The sequence below is a fragment of the Heloderma suspectum genome, chromosome 6 (genome assembly GCF_057233095.1).
Source record: "Heloderma suspectum isolate Gila_16-S chromosome 6, 16-S_ref, whole genome shotgun sequence".
Classification (NCBI taxonomy): domain Eukaryota; kingdom Metazoa; phylum Chordata; class Lepidosauria; order Squamata; family Helodermatidae; genus Heloderma; species Heloderma suspectum.
In genome coordinates, this window is record NC_139463.1 from 67711141 (window position 1) to 67725646 (window position 14506).

A 14506-nucleotide genomic window follows, 5' to 3' on the forward strand; every position below is an offset into this window, starting at 1 on the left:
TCCGGGAGAGAGTGGAAGACAGGAAGGCCTGGTGTGCTATGGTCCATGGGGTCACGAAGAGTCGGACATGACTTAATGACTGAACAACAACAAACCATATATTGCCCTTAACTTAGAATATAATAGTAATAATAAAGCTTAACAGTTTAACCAACCAAAAATCTTACTAAGCAGTCTTATAATGATGATGATGATAATAAAAAGATGAAATTATAATGTTATATAATAATAAAGCTTGGAAGCAACTTTACAACAATCAGTAATATATTTTATACTAGATATATAAATGAGTGTGCACAATACACCCTCAAACAATATATTTAAATACAGCATATCATATCCATTTTAGAGAAGGAGAATTTAAAGAAAAATAAAAAAGGGGAAAAAATGAAAGAAAGCAAACCAATATATGTATAATCAGTTATCTCCGGCCTAGCCTGAATCATACAGACTAGACAGTTAACATAGACAGTTAACAAAACTTGTTTAAAGATTCCAGTTCATGGGGCTGGAACAGAAATTTCACACATTTTTACGTTCAGCCATGCATCCGCCATTTCATGATTTAGGAACTTCTTCATCTGACATCCAGAAACAATGCAAAATGTAGCAGGATATTTTAGGTCCAACACTCATTTCTGACTTGCTAAACCAGTGTTAACCTAGCTGTGATCATTACATTGTAAAGGGCTCATTGAGTTTCACCTTTTGTAACATGTAGGAAAACCTTCCCTTGTGTTCCGACATCATCACTGTGCCCCACTCCACATCCCTGACTGCTGCTAGTAGGAAAAAGCAAAGAATCTGGAGAATCCTTGCTTATTGTGAATGAGCTGCATGAACTTCTTCCCAAACCCTGGTTTGCAATTCTGGCTTGTAAAGGGAGTGTAAAAGGAGTGACAAGCCAAGATCCCCAGTTTGGATGACACGCTGAGCTTTCAGTTTCTAGTTAGTTTAGCAGTTGCTCTGGTGGGGAGGAGCAAAATAAATGAGCTATGTGCACAGCCACACAGCTCGTTCATGATAAGCCAGAATCCTCTGAAATCCTGGCTTATTGTTCTGTGCAGTCGCAGCCATTGAAAACAAAAAGGCTCAGCATGAGCTCAAGGCAATTCAGCGACAGCTTATATACACTACAAATGTAACATTGCTAAACCTGTTTAATTATGGGCTCTACACACTACATTAAATATTTATTTATTTTACTTACTTACGGTATTTTAAACCACCCAATAACTGAAGTTCTCTGAGTGGCATACAATACAATATAAACAAGGGACAAACATTGAAGCAAAATAAAAACAGTACAAAATAAAAACAAATTAAAACCAGCAGCAGAATAAACTCACTAAAAACTGTTCTTAAAATGCCTGGGAAAAGAAAAAGGTCTTTACCTGGCACTGGAAAGACCACAATGTAGGCACTAGGTGAACCTCTCTGGGGAGAGCATTCCACAAACAGGGTGCCAACACTGAAAAGGCCCTCTCTTTTGTAGCTGTTTGTCTCACCTCATTTAGTGGGGGCACCTCAGATTATCATCTTAATGGCTGGGTAGATAAATATGGGAGAAGACCTTCAGGTACCTGGCCCCAAACCATTTAGGGCTTTAAAGATTAAAACCATTACTTTGAATTGGGCCTGGAAACGGACTAGCAGCCAGTGCAGATGGAGAAGTACTGGCATAATATGATTGCATTGGCCAATACTTCTACATCTGCAATAAGTAGCATGCAGTTTTCTTTAAACCTCAAAATAAGCATGTGGGGGCCCGATCTGGATCAGGACCACTGTGCATCGGTAGAGGAGGTTTAAACTTTCCCACCCACCTCTCCCCCCATTAAATTCTCCCTCCCTCTGCAGGGGCTAAAAACAGAGAAAAAATCCATTGGTGCCAATGGAGGCTTTTTTTTCTCCCCCACCCCCCACCCCCACAGGGAAAAAATTAGTGTGTGTGTGGGGTGGGAGTGTAGATAGCTGTGAAGGTTTAAACCTCCCCTACTCAGGTGCGGTGGTCCCAATCTGGATAAACGATCCACATCCTTACTTCAAGATGAAAAATGTTGAGGACCAGCTGCATGCTACATATTTAACTTAGCATGTAGTTTAGCCCTGTGATGGTTCCAATGAAAGGAACCAAGGGAACTGTAGTTTTGTAAAAAGCATAGGGATGGCTAACCACTTAACCAACAATTCCTAGTACTCTCACAAAACTACCATTCTCCTTGGAGGACACAGGAAAATATGACCCACTGTCTTCAATCCAGTTTAAATGTGTACAGCAGCCATTTCCAATGCAAATAGAGACCTTTGTTTGGAAAAACAGAGTATCGCCTCTCCTCTCCTTTCTGTCTTTAACATTTCTCTGATGGACACAAATAGCTTCTTCTTGGTATAGAGAAAATAGAGCAATTTTTATGTTGAATTTCTCTCTGTCAGGCAGCAGTTAAGGGATCCCTGTCTGACAAAGTATCTAAAATGGGAATCTTTGGGGGGTGTAATGCATTCATTTGATGCATTTATTTGAGAGAGGCAGTGTCTCTTATTTGAGAAGCTATTTACTAGCAGGATGGCTTCGTTGGTGGGTTGGTTGGGAGAATCATGGCCAGGTTGTGAAGCTGGGAGCAAAAATGACCTTTTTTAGATGGAAAATGTGCTAATATTTCTCTGATTTGGTCTATAAATAGTCATCACAGATATCTGTGTTTCTAATCACCATTATGCCACATGTTATAGGTGGCCCAAGTTATGTTTTGACTTTTGATGAAGAGTTCTGTGTATGCCAGACGCCACCATGCTCCAGCACCTCACTCACCACACTTCAGTTTGATATAGTTTCGCACTTCCCACTTCCCCAACTGGCAGAAAATTTGTGAGCGGAGAGTAGCGAGAACTTATGGTGGTTGTGTAATATCTGTATTATTTACAAATACACAAGATGAGCTTGTGAGAGTATAAGCAGTTGCATCATTTTCCTTCGCGACCCCCAGCCAGATTCAAAAACCTCCAGGCCACTGTTTCCTTCACTGTATATATTTCAGCTCCCAGTTTCTCACCAATGTCTAGTCCCAAATGAAACAGGTGGAGTATGATCAGCAAATAGTAACTACCCAACATGAAAAGTAATAAAAAAAAAACATATTTAAATACAAAGTTAAAGGATGGTTATCTCCTCACTTACCGCAACATAATAGTTTTCCTGTTGCGGTATATTATTTTTATTCGACCAACAGTGGATAGAGGAGCACGTTAGCTTTTGAGCTATACTGAACCCATTGGCAACCAGAGAAAATATAGTGTGTGATAATTGCCACTGTGATTTTCCTGTTCCAGTCTGCATTTACAGGTAAGAATGGATGCAATGCAGAAGCAAAACAATCAGCCCCTGAATCAAACGTGCTTCCTTGCCCAGCACCCTCAGCTGCTCATGTCTGAGTTCTCAGAAACCCTATAACCTTTGGAGAAGCAGCCACACAGATCTGGGAAGTCCTGTGGCTCAGTGAAATGTCTGTGTGAATTATTACTGTTATTAGTAAGTAATGAGTTTATTGCTTCAGGTCATAAGGTAAAAAAATGACATTTCTGGGGAAAAATAATCAATAAAGGCAACAATGCTAAAAAGCGTACAGTGGCCTTATAATGCATCTCCAGTGCAACAAACAACATTTTTGTCAACCCCCCCCCCCCACAAATTCTCACATCTAACAGAAAGCTAATTTTCCATTGTGTGGGCCAAAGTGGTTATTGTAACGAACAACCATTTTCATAGCACTTCTTTGAAATGTTCGAAGCATCTCAGTATTGCTTCTTGCTTCGCTACAATTCTAGAAATAAAATCCTGAGAACTTTAGAGCAGTCTTTCCCAACCTGGTACCCTCCATATGCTTTGGACTTCACCTCCCATCAGCTGCAGCCAGCATGGGTATCGTTCAGGAAAGTTGGGATTTATAGCCCAAAACATCTGCAGGGCACCAGGATGGGGAAGGCTGCTTTAGAGAACACCACAGGAACTCATTTATCCTTTAGGTTTGGCAGGAGAGGTCCTTCTTAAAAGTGCCCTCAGTTGGGGAAGTACATACAGAATGTTTTTTGTGTTATGACCTCACAATTATAGAAATTTTGCTCATGTCTTCAAGCTTGGTAGCTTGAACTCCCGCCAAGCAAGTTTGCCAGGATGTAAGGTGGAGAACCTACCTTTACCTTTACAAGTATCGATGCCATAAAAGAAATTGCTGCTGCTGCACCTCCCATCTGCGGTTCACCATCCTCTTCCCCCTTCACCGCTCTTTTCCTCTGTCTGCTGAAGCGAGCAGGACTTTATTTTTCCTCCACAGCAGTTGGATGAGGAGGATGAATGATGGAATCTGGGGTCTGTCCTCAGAGGCAATTTATTGCGAATTAGGAGCATTTCAAGGCCGTTTGCAGCAGGTGAGCTTGTGGCCAATCTGCAGCCACTCCGGAGATTTGGGGTAGAAAAGCCAGATTTTCTGAGACTACTTTTACGCCATTTGATTTCCTTAATTCGGGTTCTTCGCACTTCTGGTGCTGTGTGCCCTTATCCTGTACATTTACTTTGGCATGATAGCCCTGCCCAGGGTTGTATCTTTCACCTGGCCATGACCTCACTGAGCCTTTCCAGCCTTCAGAATTGCTCTGCACTCCCATTTGGCCAGTAATTAGCCTCTGTGATGATGCACTTCTCTGATGTTTGCATTTACTTTGCTTCTCCATTGCTGTGTTAAATCACATCTCCGATATTGTGTAAAGTCACTTCTTTGATGTTATGTAAAGTCGCTTCTCTGATCTGGCAAGGGCTCAGGAGCCCGTCATTGCAACCAAGGAGAAAGTGCCCAGAGAAAGAGAAAGGCCAGGGGGTGGAAGCAATAACTCCATGACAGTTTGCTGGGATGAGGCGAAATTGTGTGTATGGGGGGCTGCTCTCAGTGGGAGCTTTCAGATGCTGCACTCGAGAATTGGGGATTTTGGCTTCTTCAGGCAAAAGTGTGCACATTGGGGAAAGGGGAGAGAGCAATAATTCTGTGACAGTTTTCTGGAATGGGGCAAAATTGGGGTGGTGGTGCTCTCATAGGGAGCCTTCAGGTGCTGCACTGGTGAATAAGGAATTTTGGCTTCTTCATGCAAAAGGGGGGAGCCTGGACAGGGGTGGAAATGAAGCCTCTCTCATTGGTTGAGCAGCCCCTGCCAGGTTGATGACGTTCCGTTCTACTCCCTCACCAAACCGGTTAGTATGTTCCTTTGAAGCACGCTGTGACCTGTGAAAACTGGATTTTAATGGTACGGTACACTTGGCTTTTCTTGCTTTCTGTGTCCCTGACGGACCAAAGCCAATTCCCTGAAAATCAAGATAATACTCCAACATGCTTCACTTTCCATGGTCCTGAAGTCCCCCCCTCCCCCCCCCAGGAAAGGAATACTTCTCCAGCTGCAGCATTGTTAAAGGTAATGGTGGCTTCTCCAGGTTGCAAGCAAACCTTGCAGCTAAGATGGTGAGTCCTGTACTCCTACCAGCATTGCTGCAAGCTAATCAGGAAGTATCCCCAGGCCTGCCTATTTGCCATCCCACCTTTCATTCTGACCATGGCCACTTTGGTTCTGGGCCCATCACTATATCTGCTGACCAATATTTGAGCTGTGAACTACCCAAGAGTTGTACACCAGCATCTGTGAAACACTGCAATCCTCTTGGATTGCAGTTTTGCATTTTATACATCTATGCCACTCTTCCTTGGGTCTCCCATTTGGTCCAACACAATCAAGTCCTTATCTGTTTAGCTTCAACTGTGCTGCGGCATCCCATTAATGGGATTGTATAGATTAGCTACTTTTGACAGCAAAATGCCTTAATTGGGCCTGCACAAGACATAAACCCTCTTTACCCAATCCCATGTGTGCAAAACGGCAGGGGGTGGGGAAGGTACATGAAACATGCCACAAATGTGTTTTATTTTAAGCAATAAAATCATTGAGTGTGTTGGGAGGGGAGAAAGCGAGTGACTCATGGTTTTTTATATATAGTCTTCCCACACAAGTTTCCCACGCGCATCTGTCCCTTGGTTACACTGCCGTCCCTGTAATTTCACCCTAACAACAGTGGCATGGACACAGGTGTGTTAATGTGCCTTTCCTTATGCACAAACATGCAGCTAGCTCTACAGATTAAGCAGGGCTAAGCCATATTTTCAAAAAGAACTTGCAACATTCCCTTCTCACCTCTTTCCAAAACATTATCCTAAAGATCTACCCCAAATATCAAAAACTCCTGTAGTCTTCGGAAGCACTTGCAAAATTTTCAAAGGGCCTTGACTCATACAGAAACCTCAAAAGGATTCAGACTTTCCTTTCTTTCTGATTTGCAGTCACATCTGTGTATATACTCTCTGAACAATAACAGTTTGCACTAAGTTTTGAGGCCTATACAAACTATACAAATTAAAAACTGAATGTATTTGCTTGTTCTGCCTACTTTTATTTTGCTGATTTCTTCTATGCATTGGGAAAGGCAAAGGGCTCTGCAGAGATCTACTGGAAATCTCCGCTTCTCCTCTCAATGAGATTCACCAAGCATTGCCCACATGCTTTCAAACCTATTATCCCAACCTGAAGGATTAGAAACCTTTTTTTAAAAACTGGAACGGAAATTCTCCTGGTGCTGAATTTGCAGAATGCACAGAACCGTGTTGTAGCTCACCTTAGCTCTGGGCAGATAACAATTATTTCCATATCACCTTCTTTATTCACAATAATCCACTGACATTAGGCCTCTCTATGGCCTACACAACTTGTGATCCACCAAACCAAATGCAGGCAACCAGCCACAAATTTTAGCCTGAAATGTGCTTGGCAAGCCTTGTTTTTTTTTGCATTCCCAAGTAGGCAACAAAACTAGGAGGTTTATTGAGCTTGTGTTATGGTTCATATACGGGACCTAGCCCTAAAGCTCTTGTTAATGCTATGCCTTAATGCTTAAGCATGTGAAATACTTCAAAAAATGAGCATGCCTCTGAGCATGCCTAGAGTACATTTTCCATCATCAGTAACTGTAGTTTCTCATTTCTTTAATTAATTAATTAAACTACTTGTATACTGCTTGATATCCTAAAATCTCCAAGTGGTTTTCATAAAAAATACATAAAATATAAAAACAGTATAAAATAATATACATTAAAAACATTAGATGAACAATAAAACAGAGCAGTATGATTAACCTGCCATTACCATCTGGGATTAAGAGACAGTTCTTGGAGGATGTGGCTTCCAGACACAGCCCTAACATCTCCATTTTAGAAAGAAATTAATGCTTGTTGGCAATAAGGAGCATAAAACATTTTTGAAGCTGTCTTCTATCCACACACATCTCACGGCAGGTGAACATTTCAAGCTTGGTAACCTGATGGTTTCCTGCTCATCCTGGTTGAAATGCTGGGCAGCTCTTTGGAGAGACGAAGGCAATAATATGGCAGGTACCAAATGAGTAGGAAGCAGTTTTGAGTCTGACTGGGGTAACATGGGACCCAGGGCTAGCTCCCAGGAATAGCAGGACACCAATCCTGCAGAGTACAAAACTCAGCAGTGACCATACATCCCCAAGCAAGGCCTAATGAGAGTCAGAGTTTGGGCCCACAAATGGGGCTGGAACGGATTTAAAGAGGCGGTGCTAAAAGGTAGAGCAGTGTCCTGCGGCACAGCGGAATGGCCTCAAACTGCGCTGCACGGGACAGCAAAGAGGAGGTTGGTGACCTGATTCACACCCCTCAACTCAAAGGTCTTTGCTGCCACTCCTGGTGTCTAATTCTGGTAATTCCTCCTCCTCCTCCTCCTCCTGTGGGGTGGGGGAGGGAAGTGGTTCCTTGCAGGTTTAAGGTCTCAGGCATTAAGGGATGTTAGAAGCGGGCCCCCCCCCCCCATCAGATGCTCCCAGATGAAGATATTACTTGTGAGTTTCTGCTAAGGAACTGGTTGGCCACTGTGGGAAATGGGATGCAGTACTAGATAGTCCTTTAGTCTGATCCAGCAGGGCTTCTCTTATGTCAGTAGGATCTGCCTAGTGGTTAGACTGCCATAGGAAGACCCTGAATTCAAATCCTGACTCAGACATGAAGCTCACTGGGCAACCTTGGCCTGGTCACTATCCCTTAGCCAGATGAACAAGTGCATCTCTCAACACAAAATTACCATCTATATTACATGGAAGAAACAAGGATTGGAAGGAAAGGTCTGAATGAGCAGGAAGGATGGTATGGCAATGGAGACACACCTGTTGTCAGGGGTTGGCTTGGTTGGGCAGATGCTGAGACCTTATGCTTTGGTCTTGAAGGCCCAATTGGTGCAGCCGATGGTTTCATTTCGGTGCCAAGTTAAAACTTGGCTTTTTTTTTTTTTTTTAAGGCTTTGTAGGCTAATTGAATTCCCTAAAGTTGCATGCTGTTTTAATTATTTTAGAGCGCAATCTTATGCATGTTTAGACAAAGAAAAGGCCTACAACTCCCAGCATTCCTCAGCCACCAAGGCTGAGCCAGCCTTGCTGGCTGAGGAATGCTGGGAGTTGTAGGCTTTTTCTCTGTCTAAACATGCATAGGATTGTGCCCTTATTGTTTTATATTTTTAATTGATATTAGCTTATTTAATGGTTTAATATGCTTTTAGCTGTTTGAACTATGTCTTGTTTTATACTGTTTGAATTTATTTTATCTGTACGCAGCCCTGTACGCATTTAATGATATAGAGCAGGATTAAATGTTTTAAATAAACAAAATAAAATAAAATACTGTGGATGGGGTCCACCCATTTCCTGTGCTTATGGCCCTAATAGTAATCATTATTACAGATACCTTTTATTATTATTTAGTAATATTTTTTCCTATACTCAAATTATATTATATATGTTATCCTTATGCCAACCCTGTAAAGTAAAGCAGCATATAACCCCATATTACAGATTATTTCAAATAGTATGGTTCCTCATGTATCCTTCCCAGTCATTTGCTTTAGAGCAGCAAGAAGAGAAAAAAGAAGAAGATTCGGAAAAAGGCAGGATATAAATAAAATAGTAGTAGTACATTAGGCGTCTGAGTGCTAAAAGAGAAGCACCAGCAAGAAGAAGAATATGACCTGGGTGGAATGGGTCTGAGGGCCACTGATTCAAGCGGCTGATTATTGTGATATCTAAAATTTACCCTCTCCTTTTGTGGAATTTTCTTTGCTATGGACCTGGCAAAAAGCCTTTGAGAAGAACCGCCTTTTTCTGGGGGCCCCTCACTCACTCTGTGAGCCAGGTCTAGACGGCCAGAATGTAAAAGATCAATGATCATCTCTTCAATTATTCATTGATTTATTTCCTTTTGCTTGTTTGCTTGTTCTTAAAACAAGTGTATTTGTGTGTGTGTGTGTGTATGTGTGATGGGAGTTCTAAACACACCCATCCACAGACACCTGCTTTGTAGTGATGGAGAAATCTCCTCCAGGGAAGACCTCTCCACACTACTCAGCCTCCTCTCTACCCCACCCTCCCTCTTTTTAATTTATTCTCACTATCTGGTTTTCCCAGAGGTGGATACCTGATCTCCTTGGAAGCCCCAAGAAGAGCGGACGCCATATGCACCTGTCTCAACGTGCTCCTAAAATTACAGTTACCAAATGCCAGGAGAAAAAAGACAAAGCACGCCAATTTCCCAGGCCTGCTTCCGGCTCACCACGGCTTCAAAGCAGAGCCTAGCGCCAGTCTACATTGCCTTGGCTGTTCCTTTTGTGAGTAACCAGTTTTGCTTGCTAGTGTATGGCTTAGAGCAACAAAGGGGGTGGAAGGGGTATAATTCATGTTAAAACGGGTGGTAGTGTCAGCACCTGTACTCTTTTTCCGTATTTTACCTTGAAGGAATGCTGTGGAACAGTGTTGTCAGATCTCTAATGATTTGTTACAGTTTCTTGAAATAGGAGATATTTGAGAACTTTCCTTTTAACATGTCTTACTGGTGTAGCATAGTGGCTAAGAAACTGAGTGAAGAATCGGGCAATACCGTGTTTGTACATGTTACTTTGGTGGTCTTGGGCAAGTCACTACTCTCTCAGCCTCAGCACACCCCATCTACAATATGGGGATAATAATACTCATCTCTCTTACCAGACTGTCCATTCATTCATTCATTCATTCCTATCCCACCCAATAGCCAAGACTCTCTGGGTGGTTCACAAAAATCCAAGAAAATAGGATTGCAGCAAAATAATGTTATGTGAAGCTCTTCAAACGGTCAAAGGCAGTGTAGAAATGCCGAATTCTTGTTGTTAGTAATAAATCTCCCTCTCTTTGCTTGCTCCCCTCCAAAAGGTTCAAGGCAGGTGATAATAGATTTAGGCTGCAATCCTATGGTCACTTACCAGGGAGTAAGTGACCATGGGGCTTAAACTCAATGGGGCTTACTCCAAATACACATGCATAGGATTAAACTGTTAAAAATCAAATATAAAGTATCTCATAGAAATCCAATTCCATTTAAGCATTTAAAATGGTAATAGATGATAACATTCCCCTTCCTCTACTGGTTTAAACCCAGAGTCCAAACACGGTGTATAGGGTAAGCATGATAGAATGCTTCCAAAAGATTGTTCCAAAGTGGGGAGGGACTTTCATTATTACAGGACAGGCACCAAGAATGCCTGTCCTTGGTTGTCTTGAAAATGGTGTACAGTTGCTGTTGCTAAGAGCATGTTTGATCTTAGTGGGATGGGACATAAGCAGGCCTGTGTACATACTTTTTGCTACCTGGGGGGAATGCATAATTTTCCACTATTCTTCACTGAGAAAAGCTGAATTCTGTGTATCAGGCAGTTTTGCATACCTTTGTTTTTTCTGCTTCTACTTCTCATGGGGAAGGGCGAGGAGCTATGTTGAGCATAGAAGGCCCAGCCTCTTTCCAGTTTGGAATCCTGCTTAGCCCCTTTGGCTTCTAAGATTTCTGCTAAGCATTGCCCACACACTTTCCAACCAGTCGTTTTGGCGTTAAAGGCTAGAATCTGCTTGGCAAGGGTAAAAAATATACGTAGCCCTGCTTAGAATATGTTCGGAAGATGCTTCAGCTCTGGCTTTGATAATTCTCCAGTGGGGAAGGAATTTGAGGGCAGCCACCAAGAATGCCTCTCTGTGCACCCTTGTTGAGGAAAGCTGGCATATGGAGGGCATTTCTAAGAGAGAACTTGATATTTGTGAAGCTGATGGGACATGGAGGAAGAGTCAATAGTTTCTTATGATGCATGTCAGGCGTTTAGGGTAGGCCTGTTAAACTCATGGTGTCATGGCTGTATATGGCACTCCAGGCGTGTAAATCTGGGGCTGCAAAATCAAAGGGTCCATTTGACATATGGCAAGCCATCATTATTGCAATTTAGAACCAGTATGGTGTAGTAGTTAGAATGTTGGATTGGGAGTCGGGAGAACTGGGTTCTAGTCATGAGCCAACAATGTGATGTGGCTGCAAAAAAGGCAAATGCTCTTTTGGGCTGCATTCATAGATGTATAGCTTCCAAACCACATTAAGTACTAGTTCCCCTCTACTCAGCACTAGTTAGGCCTCATCTTGAGTACTGTGTCCAGTTCTGGGCACCACACTTTAAGAAGGATGCAGACAAACTGGAGAGGGTTCCGAGGAGGGCAACAAAGATTATCAGGGCACTGGAAATAAAGCCCTATGAGGAGAGACTGAAAGAACTGGGCATGTTTAGCCATGAGAAGAGAAGACTGAGGGGAGATATGGTAGCACTTTCAAGTACTTGAAAGGTTGTCACAGAGAGGAAGGCCAGGATCTCTTCTCGATCATCCCAGAGTGCAGGACACGGAATAATAGACTCAAGTTACAGGAAGCCAGATTCCGGCTGAACATCAGGAGAAACTTCCTGACTGGTAGAGCAATACGACAATGGAACCAATGACCTAGGGAGGTGGTGGGCTCTCCCACTCTGGAGGCATTCAAGATGAAGCTGCACAGCCATCTGTCAGGAATGCTTTGACTTGGATTCCTGCATTGAGCAGGGGGCTGGACTTGATGGTCTTATAGGCCCCTTCCAACTCTACTATTCTATGATTCTATGATATTCCCCATTCAGCCATGAAGCTCACTGGGTGACTTTGGGCCAGTAACTGACTCTCAGCTTAACCTACCTCACAAGGTTGCTGTGGGGATAAAATGGAGAGGAGGAGGACCATGTAAGCTGCCTTGGGTTCCTTTCAAGGGGAAAAAAGGCTGGATAGAAATGTAATAAATAAATAATACAAATTAGTTTAGATGTCAAGCCAAGACTGTACTGTTTTCCTAAGCTTTTAATTAACAAGAGTGGCTGTTATGTTTCCTTGTGGCTGTTGGCTTTAGTTTGCAGTGCTGTTTTATTATTCTCCATTGTTGTATAATTTATTTTATGAATGTTTATTATATGCTGCCTTGAGGATTATTTATAAAGGGAAAGGCAGGGTATAAATTTCTTAAATAAATAATAAATAAATTGCTGATGTGCTGCGTATGAGCAGCAGGCTGTGGGTTTGACGGTGGGCTGTAGCTCTGAGTAGTGGCTTGTAGGTTTGTAGGCCTTATTTTATAGGTCAAAAACCAGCATTCTTCCTTGTGCCTGGAAGACAATAAGAATCCAGTGAAGATGTTAGAATACCGTTAAAGTATTTTGTTTACGTCCCTGTGTCATGTAACCTCTTTGTGCATCACCTCTACACTGCTTTTGCCCCCACCTTTGTAACTCAGTTCAACAAGAGGGCCTTACAGAAGTTACAGAAAGGACTTGACAAGGCAGGACTTCGATAAGACACACCAATTTCATTTATTTTGAGAACTTATATGGAACAGCAGCTAGAACTGCTTGTTTCTGACCTGGGAGACCTGGGTTTAGTTCCCTCTATAGCCATCAGCTGAGCAATTGGCCTCTGTCAGTGCGATCCTACATGTTACTTCCTGTATGGAAGTAATACCAAGCATGTCCATTAGGAAGCCTTACCGTTTGAAACTTGCTTACATGCAGTTTAAGACAGGAATTAATTACTGTATCCCATATAATGCTGCCAAAAGAGAATGAGCTTCCCTCCAGCCAGGAATGCAGTATGATAGCGCCTTCTGTTCATTTAATGGCCTCCTCCAATCAGTAGGGTGCAAAGTGCTATCTTCTATAGTGATTCAGCAGTATGCAAACAACTGCTTTCTACCAATCACTTCACATGATGCATGCAACCCAGTACAACACAAAAAAGAAGCAATGAGAAATTAGCAATGCAAATAATTGGTCATTTTAGTGGTCATTTTAAAATTTTATTTTTTTATTACGTTTATATCCCACCTTTCTTCCATTATAGAACTCAAGGTGGCTACATGTGGTTCCCAGGTATTCTAAAACAAACGCCTTGTTGCAGAAAACCTGATCGCCAGCAGCAAACCATTCAATGTGCCTTTTGTAGCCCTGCCTTAGGAGGCCTTCAGGTATATGGTAGCGCCTATGATTCTTTTTATTTTTAAAAAATCTCCGCAAACATTGCCTTCACAAGTCCTCCCACTCCAGCAGTCTTGAGGGCTAGAAGCTTGCTTTTAAATGAGAGGGAGTCTTACCTACAGTTCTGGAAGAAAATCAATCAGATTTCAGCCTAGAAAGCTCGATTCAGCCTTGCTGCTGTTTTGCTGATAATTATATGAAATGAATGCTGAATTGGAAAACAATTGACAGAAGATTGCTATGGCATGATTGACAGCTGTCACATGTCTGGGGAAAATGATTATAACAAAGAAACTGCATTGGGCTTCTTCTTCCATCTCCTCCTCCTATACCCATCACCCCCCTCCAATTTTCTTTTCTGATGAAATTGTCCCTTGCAGTAAATCAATATCAATTTCCATCTGGAGATGGGGGGTTGTGAGTGACAGCAGATCTGTAGAGCTTCCATTGATACACTCTCTGTCTGTATGTCTCTCCCTGTGTGGTTTAAATGCATCTTTCCAAGCATGCTTTGCACTCTTTACATTCTTTTGTCTTCTTGATAGCCTTGCAAAGTAGGGTTTGGAACAGCAGAAAGCCTAGGCACCTATCCCCCCTCAGCCATGAAGGTGATTTGGGCAGATTGCCAAGTTTCAGCCACAACTAACCTAAGGATTGTCCTGAGGAAAAAGCAAACATGATGGGAATAGTAAAGCAGTCTGTACACAGATTCACAGATGTGCTGTGGAAAAAATATATTATTCCTATTTCACAGAGCAGGAGAACTGAGGCTGGGAAGGACTGACTTGCCGAACGTCATGACAGGACTTGAATCTGGTGGTCTTAAGTTCTGAGTCCCATTTCTTGATTACAAATGTATGTTAGCCGGCAACCTTACTAACATGAAGGTGGCTGCAGCACTTTTTGGATTCCCCTTTCAGTAAGTTTGCCTGTGCAATCCTGCGAGACAGAGAGAGAGAGAGAGAGAGAGAGAAGGAAATCGCAGATTGTCTTTGCGTTGCTGCCACATGGCATA